This window comes from Schistocerca piceifrons, chromosome 1 (assembly GCF_021461385.2).
Source record: "Schistocerca piceifrons isolate TAMUIC-IGC-003096 chromosome 1, iqSchPice1.1, whole genome shotgun sequence".
NCBI lineage: Eukaryota > Metazoa > Arthropoda > Insecta > Orthoptera > Acrididae > Schistocerca > Schistocerca piceifrons.
This window is the reverse complement of record NC_060138.1, coordinates 820,073,747-820,086,275: the sequence shown is the minus strand read 5'-3', so window position 1 is coordinate 820,086,275 and position 12,529 is coordinate 820,073,747. Positions and strand designations below refer to the sequence as shown.

Here is a 12,529-nt window from a genome sequence, read left to right as displayed (position 1 = left end):
AAAAGATTTAACAAATTAAGAAATAATCAATCATTGCTCTTCAAACATTTAAACCCAGCCAGCGCCAGATAATAAAATTTAAGGAAATTTAACAGTTTGGGCAATGGTCGTCCATGGCCCTGCAAAACATTATCCCAGCAGTGTGAAGCTCTTAAACTCATGTTAATTAAAACACGAAATAGGAAAATATCTCTTTTCAAAGAAAGGAAAATAAAGCAAGAGTATTACAGTTATTGTAGCAGAAGCCCATAAGAAGGTTACGTAACTTAGGTCTCTGCAGTGTGAGATGATGCAGGAGGTGGTAGTCTCGGTGAAGATGATGTCGGCAACTGTTGCACATAGGCGGTCGGTCCATAAGAGAACTATGAGGTCAAAATATTCGGTGTCCTCCGCGTGTGTCACAACAGCTGTAAGACTGAAACAAACTAAGGAAGCATCTAAGCTGCGGCACTACTAGCTCCTTTCACAATCTCCCATCATCGGATGTTCAGTCAGGAAAGGATTCCCTTAGCAAGCACCATCTCCGCAAAAGTCGAAGTTCTCTGCCTAGGGAATCACCAATCATTTATACAATTTAAAATATTTTTACACTGTCAGACTTATTGCTGCTGAGCATAAGGATCAGCAATACAGTTACTAGAACCACATCTCAAGCATTGCAGTCCCTTGATTCTGCCCAGCACCAAAAGGCAAGACACTGGGACAGGAAGCAAACCCATACACCACCAATATCGCCTTTCCTGACTTAGCCCATCTAACGAGCTTAACCAGCTCAGAGCTCACTAGGCCGACAGACAGCACGGTAATCTCATGATCCAAAGACCAAAGTACCTGACGAATCAGAGTCTTCAAAACACCAGACACTCGTTACATTAATTCATATAAACTGAATCCCCAAATGAGACGAAAATGACTCGAACGTACAAATGAAATAAATTTTTGCGGTCAGGAAACTCACACGGCCAAGGTCGTGTACAATAACGTGTACTCAGGTATAATGTCAGAGAACTGTCGTGCCAATAGGACTCATACCAAATACCAGAGGCCAACATGACCAACCCAGGCCCTACACAGCCATTACTCCCAACTGAGCCAAGTCCGACTTTATGCCACGAACCACACTGCCACTGTCAACAACCACCCGGTCTTTCGCAGCGGCACGACTGTGCCCCCTAGTTGGAAACCGCTCTCTGTGGTGAGGGATCGCTAATTCTCTGGCGTGCAGATCAGGAGATGTGAAAGAAGGAAGCCGCCACGGCTGGCACAAATCGTTCTTGGAAGACTGAGAATATGCTGAAGGTGAACTTTGCTCAGGTTGACCTTCAGCTTCAAAAACGTCGAACATACGACGTTTGGCAATAAGGAGGATCAAATGGTTCAAATGGCTCTGAGCACTATGGGACTCAACTTCTGAGATCATTAGTCCCCTAGATCTTAGAACTAGTTAAACCTAACTAACTTAAGGACATCACACACATCCATGCCCGAGGAAGAATTCGAACCTGCGACCGTAGTGGTCTCGCGGTTCCAGACTGTAGCGCCTAGAACCGCATGGCCACTTCGGCCGGCTAAGGAGGATCGGTGACATGTTGAAACTGAAACACTTTTACTGAACATCATATTTTCACCAAAGTTTTAAACACGCGAAAGGTTCGTACCAAAATGATGCCGAAAAACCTCACAACTGAACAGAAAGACAGACTAAAAGTGTGCATTGATCTTGAGAGGATTGCCAATGATAGCCAATGGTTCAATAGTGTGATCACAGATGATGAATCCTGGTCATGGCGATTATTGCTTGTTCACATTAGTACATAGGGTTTTTATTGTTGTTGTTGTGGTCTTCAGTGCTGAGACTGGTTTGCTGCAGCTCTCCATGCTACTTTATCTTGTGCAAGCTTCTTCATCTCCAAGTAACAACTGCAACCTGCATCCTTCTGAATCTGCTTAGTGTATTCATCTCGTGGTGTCCCTCTACGATTTTTTACCCTCCACGCAGCCCCCCAGTACTACATAGGTAATCCCTTGATGCTTCAGAATATGTCCTACGAACCGATCCCTTCTTCTAGTCCAGTTGTGAGGGGTTTTATGGAGAAATAAATAACACACTTGCAGCTCTTAAACTTTTTTTCATTTATAAACACTTATATACAGCTGGGTGCATATAAAACCTTAAATGTAATTGTAGTTCTTCGACCACATCTGGAAAAATTGGTTCATGTATCCCCATCTGTATCCATGTACAGCATGACTCGTGGAGTTGAGGTTTCTTATGATGGATGGAAGTATGGTGAGCTACTTCTAGGAAGTTACCCCATAGTGTCTCATAGAACTGGTGGACATATGGCTACCACCTTAGTCGTTACTCTTGCTCATTCTGTATTGCATAGTTGGTGATTTTAAAAGTTTCCTCCTACAGATGTATGCACTCCCAGTTGTTAAATATTTTAACTGTTTCAGGAAAGGTCCTTGTACGAGGGTTGGAACTTAAGTAGTGCCAACTTTTTATTCACAACCAATAAAAAAAGAGTTACATGTTTTCACGTGTTACTGCCCTTCAACGTAGTCACCAGCGTTGTGTAGAACCCGTTGCCAGCGATGTGGAAGGTGTAGTATACCGTTAGCAGAGCCTGTTCTGTTGATGGTGCGAATGGAGCGGTCCAGTGCGTGTCGAATCTCTGGAACAGTTCCGAAGCGAATATCACCAAGTGGTTCCCTCATCTTCGGAATCAAATCAAAGTCACAAGGACTTAAGTCGTATTACTGTTCGTTTTTGGAGCATCACCTGCGACCAGGTTTGCGAAAGAACCGGCGACACTTTCTGCGCAACCTACCCATCACTTTGCACGACAATGTGCGGGCGCATACAGTGCAAGCTGTGGCTGGTCTGTTCGGTCGATGGGACTGGGAAGTACTGTACCATCCACAATACGCCTCGGACTTAAGTCCTTGTGACTTTGATTTGATTCCGAGGATGAAGGAACCACTTCGTGGCATTTGCTTCTGATCTGTTCCAGAGATTCGACAGGCAGTAGACCGCTCCATTCGCACCATCAACAGAACAGGCTCTGCTAACGGTATACTACGCCTTCCACATCGCTGGCAACGGGTTCTACACAACGCTGGTGACAACTTTGGCGGACAGGAACACGTGAAAACATGCAACTCTTTTGTATCGGTTGTGAATAAGTAGTTGCCACTATTTAAGTTCCAACCCTCGTATGATCACCCAGTATCACGAACAGAGAGTGAACATTTCCATGGAACAAGGCTGAAGGCTGCATTGACACATCACATAGTCGACACCATTTATGAATTTATCATATTACTTTGATATCACTAAATAAATATGGTTCAAATGGCTCTGAGCACTATGGGACTTAACATCTGAGGTCATCAGTCCCCTAGAACTTAGAACTACTTAGATCTACTTAAACCGAACTAACCTAAGGACATCACACACATCCATGCCCGAGGCAGGATTCGAACCTGCGACCGTAGCGGTCGCGCGGTTCCATACTGAAGCACCTAAACCGCTCAGCCACACCGGCCGGCCACTAAATAAAAGGTTTTCTAATAGCAAAACTAAGTAGAGTTCCCAATTCAGTGCCGGCCGGTGTGGCCGTGCGGTTAAAGGCGCTTCAGTCTGGAACCGCGTGACCGCCACGGTCGCAGGTTCGAATCCTGCCTCGGGCATGGATGTGTGTGATGTCCTTAGGTTAGTTAGGTTTAATTAGTTCTAAGTTCTAGGCGACTGATGACCTCAGAAGTTAAGTCGCATAGTGATCAGAGCCATTGAACCCAATTCAGTGTCATACCGACACTGACCCACTTACTGCGACTGGTGTTAAAATAGTAGGTTAGTTCGAACAGCATTATTTCCATGTCAGGCAGCTATTGCTGCAATGACCTCAACTAGCCCGCAAGGAAAAAATGAAAAGAACTATTAGTTAAGCATATTTGTTTTTTCTTCTACACTCTTATTCATCGCCGTCAGTACCTCTTGGCTTGAGTGTTGGTGCACGTCTCAACATATTTACCCTTTGACGGTTCTCTCACAAGTGGGTGAACTATTTATCTATCACTATTAGCGACTTAAAAAATACGAATACACTGACTGCCAGTTCATTATCATCAAAATGAATAAGGTCTTCGATACTTAATGCAGAGTGATCATACCCGTTGTAAACTTACGTATATTACAAGACCACTGAAGCATTTTCGAATACGGTCATTAATTCACGACAATGGCGTATTGTAGATACTATGGAGCTAATTACCCATTTATACATCACAAAAGATGTCTGTTATATGCATGAATTTCTAAACATTTCTATAGGGAACTATGCAATTACATTGCTGTTACATATTTCAAGGTCTTTTTAAATAAATAAAATAAAAAAGACAGAAAAGTATTCTAGGCGACTTGTGCATGTGTGCTGTTAAGCAGCGTGTTGATTTCATGCTTCACATCGCAGCCGCTTCTGTTATATGGAAGCATGAAACATGCTGAACACTATATATCGTACCAAATGACTGTCCAGCGCCCAGCAAGAGCTCCAGTGCCTCAGAGTGAAAAATCCAGGCTACACATTCACACACACGGCTCCTGCTCGATAACGCCTTGGCGCGACATCCAAAGTTTTTGTTATTATTGTTACATCACCCTACATTTTAACCTGTTGTACTACCATCATCAGGAAGACCCTTCCACACTTAGAGACAGTTCAACTGTTGGCATCCCAACTACAAGTATGTGTGTTGTTATTAATTAATTGGGTTGAAAATAAAAAAATTAACACGCATTTATTAACATAGTGACAGCTGTACAACCACCTCCTCTGTGGAGATCAATATTCCACCATCCGCCTCCATGGTCGAGGTCGCGCGCGACCTGGGGGTAAGCCAGCTCGAATCCTGGTGGTTGGAAAAAAGTTTTCACTGCCAGTATTTGGCCGGCAGGGATAGGAAAGATGGTGGCATAAAGTTCCTGATCACCAAGCTTTGCGTAGTTGTCCTTGTTTAAATACCAAATCCCTGCAGTGTCGTAAGAACTGAGGGTATGTGACACTGTTGACGGCAATCCTTCTGTCGAATGGGGACGTTATGCTGGGTGGTTCCCTTGGTGCTCTTCACGACGAGTAGGCTATGTACTGGCACCGTGTTTCACTCTCTCGTTCCTCTCATCACCATCATCACATCATCATCCAACACACACACACACACACACGCACACACACACACACACACACACACACACACACACAAAATACATACATGTAGTATTACAAATAATGTACTGGAGCTTGTTGTAAATAAAAAACAATACCCCTCCAGACTGCTAAACACAACTACTGTTGCAGCTGCTGTGTTCTGTGGAACACCTCTGTGTCATGTTGTGCTGCAGACTGTTGTGGCTATTGTGACGTATGGAACACCTCCAGATCTTGCTCCAGTTGTAGCTTTGCAAGCACTATAATTATCACAAAACCCTAAGTGTAACAGCATACACACAAATAATAATAATAATAATGGACGGATGAATACTTACTGACAGGCCTCTCCAGCAATTTCAGCGAGGATCCACCCAGGTAATGCTCTGCTACTGTTTGTCGCTGCACCTCTCACTATCTCTTCTTCTGTGGTGGGAAACTAGAGAGACATTTTAAAAAAAAAAGTTCAAATGTGTGTGAAATCTTATGGGAATTAACTGCTAAGGTCATCAGTCCCTAAGCTTACAAACTACTTAAACTAAATTATCCTAAGGACAAACACACACACCCATGCCCGAGGGAGGACTCGAACCTCCGCCGGGACCAGCCGCACAGTCCATGACTGTAGCGCCAAGACCGCTCGGCTAATCCCGCGCGGCAGAGAAATTTTAAAAGGGATATACAATTCCATCAAATGAAACACTTTTTATCGGTGGACCCAATCAGATAATGCATCTTCTTACTTTTCTGTTGCATTTCCATTATTTGTTAAACTATACTCCTCCACATGCTCCACTGTGACCATGCCATTTCGTTCTTGATGCAGAAAGCTATCAGTACATTTCTCTGACAGATGTTTTCAGCAAATAGACGTTTCAAAGTCTTCTTTTCTCTACACAGGCGTCTCACTAACTGAACACATGAGATTTAGACGTATGTACAGACATGTAAGAAATTACAGCGTTCACACAATCGAATTACAAGTATTAAAACGTTTTGAGGGGTGACGGGCCGAACTTGGTTGCCAGCATCATGCATTTATAAATATCATACATATCAGCTATAATAACATGCAACAATGCTCTTATCAATGTAGTCAGTAACACTTTGTCGTCAAACTTGTACGTAAAATACGTGCAAGTTATTCTCATGACATCAATTCACAGCTTCTCGACAATATAGCAGACCTGTGATCGGTTATAGTGGATTTGGTATACAAATGTTCCGTGACGAGTGGGGGTGTGGGGATGGCCTTCACAGGGCAGTGAATAATGATGTCAAGGTCTTGATGCAATTGTCCAAATGTGATGATGTCACAGAGTTCCAGGAAAGCTGATGCTGACGTCAGTAACTTTTGTCTCAGTTCTGTCCTTGATCTGCTTTGTTCCCAAATAAACACCTAGACTTTTTACCTCCATTTTATTTCTTTAAGTGTCTATTCGAATTTTTTCTAAGTTATCCCAAGTATATAAATCAGTTAGCCATTTCTACAACTATATCATTGATTCGTAATATTTTCCTGTCATCGGACTGGTTGTACGTTATTTTGCTCTTACTATAATTAATTTTCAAACCTCCTATCATACTTACTCCGTTCATTTCCTAGTGCCTTTGCGGAAGTTCTGCTCGATCAGAAGCCAACAAAACAATACAATTTCCCGATCGAAGGCGATTCAGACAGTATAGCGAAGAAAAATATCCTAAGAATATTACATTTCAAGTAGTTCCAAATGTGCCGCACATTTTTTTCCTGGAAGAACTATGGTAAGTTACAAAAATACTTAAGCTTCAGTGTGTGTAGAACATCTACCTTTCTCTCTTTGTTCCTCGGAAGGTTGAACGACTCGGATTGTATAACTTTTTACGTAACTTCATTTTTTCATTGGATTGGCTGTACGAAGAGGTCCATGTCTGTCGTTCCGAAGCTCAACACAGCACAGTACGGTCATCATTGTCAAGCATAACTCCGAATGGTGGGAGTCTGTGTGCTTTGATAAGGGGCTCTGCTTGCAGCGTAAACAGTGGTATGTATACCATGTATCGAACATCAGTGATTTCGGGGTTTAAAATACATAAAGGCAATCGTGAAATAGTCTCAGTAACACTCATTATCGATTATGTTCATAGCTATTTCACATTTTATTTGCATGCTGATTTATTTGTGACCGAGCAGAGCGAAGGACATCTACCATCTAACAGAACTCGACCTAACATCACTGTGGTTAAGACATAGAACGAGTTTCTGTGAGCAGTGCTAATGGAATCCCTATCTGATTTTTTTTCATTCACGTGAATATAGTATGGTACAGTGAACTTCCCTGAATTTTGTTACATGTCTCTTGAAGTGTGCAGTTCTGAGCCACATGGGGAATTAATGGTTGGCTCTAAGAGATAACAAATTTCATTTGTAAAATTAATTAATCGTGTGTAACAAATTACTTCGTAATGACTAAGAAGTAAATTTTCTCTTTACGGGGACTGGGGATATGACACTGCTCGAAGAAACATGGCTAACAGCGTCTATTCGTCAAATATCAGTTTTTGGTATTTGACGCATATATTTCAAATTAGTCTACTTTTTAAACGAATATACTTCATTTTTGGACAAGGAAGCGGACCTGAAATAACTTATCTGCAAGGGTGGAAGAATTTTTAGTTTTGTATAGGCGCTGATCTCTTCTGGAAGATGAAAGAGAGGAACATTTTACTGCATTTAAAAGCTGACCAATCAGCCGGTTATGTCTAGTGAATAGCATTAGTCAATGCCGTTTTTTATATATCATCTCTTCCAGACGCAGTTTAACAATAAAAATACTCCTGAGGTGAGGCATGTAGATAAGTGTATGAGATGACTTACGAAGCAACGACCACCGATGAACAACATAATGAATGTCTCTCTAAAGATCAAAAGCTATTTTAGCATTATGCTGTTTAGCTGTGAAGAGTGTTTGAAACCATCCTCGTGGCAGTTAAGGACTGAAAACTCAGCAAGTGACTCGCTAAATGAACAAAATGTTTGAAATGGCTCTGAGCACTATGGGACTTAACATCTGAGGTCATCAGTCACCTAGAACTTAGAACTATTTAAACCTAAGTAACCTAAGAACATCACACACATCCATGCCCGAGGCAGGATTCGAACCTGCAGCAGCGCTGTTCCAGACTGAAGCGCCTAGAATCGCTCACCCGCAGCAGCCGGCGGCTCGCTAAACATCGTGACCCTAGTAAGCGAGGCGGCGTAGTGGTCAAGGCACAGTATTCGCTTTCGGAACACAACCATCCCTTACAGCAAAAGCCAGTAACGTTAATTAGGACAGGATTTTGTCGAATTCTTTCCCTATTCTTCCCAGTGCGACTGTGTGCTCCGATAAAATCCCAAGTGATTTGGGACTTTAGTTAAAAAACAACGCAATAGTATTCAGGAGGAAATCATTTAAAATCTCCCTCTAGCCACCGTGATTTATGTGCCCATAAATCATCATAGTTAAACACTGAAATTGTTCCTTCGTTAATGCTACCGCTCATTTTCTTTCTTCTAAAGATCGACTAAATTTCAGTCTCTTACCTCATTCCCTTTCGTGCAACTGTTTAATCGGGATATGTAGAAAGTCTTAATGTTGATGAACGAAAAATCCATTAGCCGATAATCCAATGGCTTCGTCCCTTTGGTGACATGAGAAGATCAGCGCCCTTTAATATGCCGGCGTAAGATCGCACTGAGGCTGACGTTAGTGAATCGGAACACTTCAGGTCCCTACAGCTATTCAACACATAAATCACCATGTGCAATAAGTACTGTTCTCTTCTGTCGGCTGAATGAGGAGAAAAGTAATGGTAGATGTTTAAATGCAACCCAGACCCAAGCGTGAGAGAGGCAATGCCACAAACGAACTTGTTCAGTGTAACACAGTGGCGGCGGCGCCTCCAAGCCAGAAATAGACCGCAGGCCGCGCTGGACTGCCTTGACCAGCATCCGCGACTCGTGAGGCTGAACAAACAGTGGCAGCACAGCCTCCCGCTTCCTTCGCACTCTGATGATCTCAGCTGCCCGCTGGGGCACACCGAAATTCTGGTTCCCGTAGGCGTGATGTAACACTGCCGCGGCATTGCCTTAGTGATGCTTGAAATGGAAAGAAAACGACATGGTCTCAGCAAAAGCATTTATTATTCCATGATTTATCATGCTGTAAAATTGATCGAAACAGGTTTGCATTCAGATTCTGTGATAAATATAAGTAATCACTAACCAGTTACAAACATAACGCTTCTAGTGGCCTAGCAAGGTGGTGCGTTTGGGAAGAGTGGAATTTAAATCTGCATCCAGCCATCCATATATTTGCCGTAATTTTCCTAAATATACGGATTTCGTTGTCGCCCGTCTGTCTTTCCGACTGTTATAAAACCCTTTCCTCAGGAACCACTAGACGAATCAAGTTCAAATTTATGTCGCGTGTTAAGGTCTGTGGACCCTTGGCAGTGTAAAAATTTTGAGTTTCTAAGTGAATTCAACCAAAAGACACTCGAAAACTCACTATCAGATACTTTATATGCATGCGTTGTGCCTGTTCTTTCGGGCGTACATATATGAAGGAGGACGTCGAGGCGAGGGCGATGAGGCAGCGTGAGCAGGGGTTGTAACCCGAGGCCTGGCCACCGTGTCCCCCTCTCCATCAAGGGATTAGGAGTGGTGAGGGAAAATAAAAAAAAAATTTGTTTTTTGTTATACCATGCCGGGAATACATGTAACTAACATCGCATCGTGCGCTAAGTAAACAACACAAAGAATCTCGGGACTTTCCTTCACCGAGGCAATATACACTGAGGAGCCAAAGAAACTGGGTCACCTACCTAATATCGTGTAGGACCCCCGCGATCACGCGGAGCTGCCGCAACACGACGTGGGATGTCTAAAGTAGTGCTGAAGGGAACTGACCATGAATGTTGCAGGGATGTCTATAAAACCGTGACAGTAGGAGGGGATGGAGATCTCTTCTAAACAGCACGTTACAAGTCATCCCAGATATACTCAATAATGTTCATGTCTGGGGAGTCTGGTGGCCGGCGGAAGTGGTTAAACTCAGAAGAGTATTCCTGGAGCCACTCCGTAGCAATTCTGGGCGTGTGGGGTGTCGTATTGTCCTGCTGGAATTGCCGAAGTCCGTCGGAATGCACAATGGACGTGAGTGGATGCAGGTGACCAGACAGGATGCTTACGTACATGTCATCTGTCACAGTTGCATCTAGACGTATCAGGGGCCCACACACACCCCACACTATTACACAGTCTCCACCAACTTGAACAATCACCTGCTGACATACAGGGTCCATGGATTCATGATGTTGTCTCCATACCCGCACACTTCCATCCGCTAGACTCAATTTGAAACGAGATTCGTTCGACCAGGCAACATGTTTCCGTCATCAACAGTCCAATGTCGGTGTTAACGGGCCCATGCGAGGCGTAAACCTTTGTGTAGTGCAGTGATCAAGGGTACACGAGTGGGTCTCCGGCTCCGAAAGCCCATATCGAAGATCTTTCGTTGAATTGTTCGCACGTTCACACTATTTGATGGCCCCTGCATTAAAATCTGCAGAAATTTGCAGAATGGTTGCACTTCTGCCACGTGAACGATTCTCTTCAGTCGTCGTTGGTCCCGTTCTTGCAGGATCTTTTTCGTGCAGCAGCGATATCGGAGATTTGATGTTTTACCGTATTCCTGATATTCACGGTACACTCATGAAATGGTAGTACTGGAAAATGCTCACTTCATCGTTACCTCAGAGATGCTGTGTCCCATCGCTCGTGCTCCGATTATAATACCACGTTCAGACTCACTTAAATTTGATAACCTGCCATTGTAGCAGCAGTAACCGATCTAACAACTGCACCAGATACTTGTTGTCTTATACAGACGTTGTCGACCGCAGCGCCGTATTGCGCTTGTTTACATATCTCTGTATTTGAATACGTATGCCTATATCAGTGTCTTTGGCGCTTTAGTGTGTATGGGGTAACGGAAAACACGCTTCGCAGCTAGATGCAAAACGCAGCGCCCCTGCTCTCATCATCCAGGTATGTCTTCAACCGTATCGTAAGTTATTCCACCGATAATAGGTCGTGTTCTCGTCAGCTCAGTTAATGGATCTCTCATCCTACCTGTTGATGATCCAAGTGCATGGAGAATCGCTCAGGCCACTCCCAAAGTAATTAGAAAAATATTGCCTTTACTTTGGATTCTATACAATCTTATAATGACGTTCTTGTAGATAGTTGCAGTCCAGTTGAAGTCCAATATATCGTTAGGTCATCAGTGAAATAGAGAGTTCACCACGTGTCCAGGAACCCACTTGACTGCGTTGGTTTTGTTGCGCTGTAAATACAGTTCATCTGGAAAAAGTAGAAGCTGAGATGCGATACGTTTCGGGGTCGCTTGTAGAAAGTATCACAAAAATTTGTCGCGACAAGTACTATACGTCTTCTGCTGCGCCCCACCTGAAACGGTGGTCGTCCGTATCAGGTACTCTGCATTCCGCACGTACAGGCGAGTCCGCCGTACGTATCTTGTAGAGGTGCGATCGGGTGGCCTGTTTACCGTTGACTGTGCTGTACCATGCTGATCGGACGTCTGCATCCAGTGTAACTGTGTGTATCGTTCGCCACACCACCTTCCAACTGACATGAGAGTTCTTGGCCTCCAACAGGTTTGGTGGACGCCTCCGTTGTAGGACTCAACATATCTCCAGCGCCGTCGCCTGTTTCGTCGTTGGTAGTGCAATACAGCCATAAATGTAGAATGAGATTTTCACTCTGCAGCGGAGTGTGCGCTGATATGAAACTTCCTGGCAGATTAAAACTGTGTGCCCGACCGAGACTCGAACTCGGGACCTTTGCCTATCGCGGGCAAGTGCTCAACCAACTGAGCTACCGAAGCACGACTCACGACCGGTACTCACAGCTTTACTTCTGCCAGTACCTCGTCTCCTACCTTCCAAACTTTACAGAAGCTCTCCTGCGAAACTTGCAGAACTAGCACTCCTGAAAGAAAGGCAAAGGTCCCGAGTTCGAGTCTCGGTCGGGCACACAGTTTTAATCTGCCAGGAAGTTTCAGCCATAAATGTGTTCGTGGTAAAAGTGACCGAAGTTTTGCTAAGGCGGGGGTGTATGCCTTTTGTAGTCACTGGGGGCGTAAGGGAGGGCGGAGCCAGGGACTCCAGCAGCGAAGCCGACAACCTTTCCGGACGGTGACGCCACAGTTTGATGTGCGAGCTAACAAACAAGGCCATCGCTCTGTCGTGGACGTGAACTAGGCCAAGAC

At 44.0% G+C, this 12,529-nt stretch overlaps 1 long non-coding RNA gene across 1 annotated transcript in view; it reads right to left on the bottom strand.

Annotated features, from left to right (window-relative positions):
• LOC124713278 overlaps positions 1-12,529 on the bottom strand; it is a 320,037-nt gene that overhangs the window by 288,246 nt on the left and 19,262 nt on the right. The window contains exon 2 of the long non-coding RNA XR_007005633.1: positions 5,552-5,652. This is a non-coding gene — a long non-coding RNA (uncharacterized LOC124713278). The remainder of the gene's footprint in view (positions 1-5,551; positions 5,653-12,529) is intronic.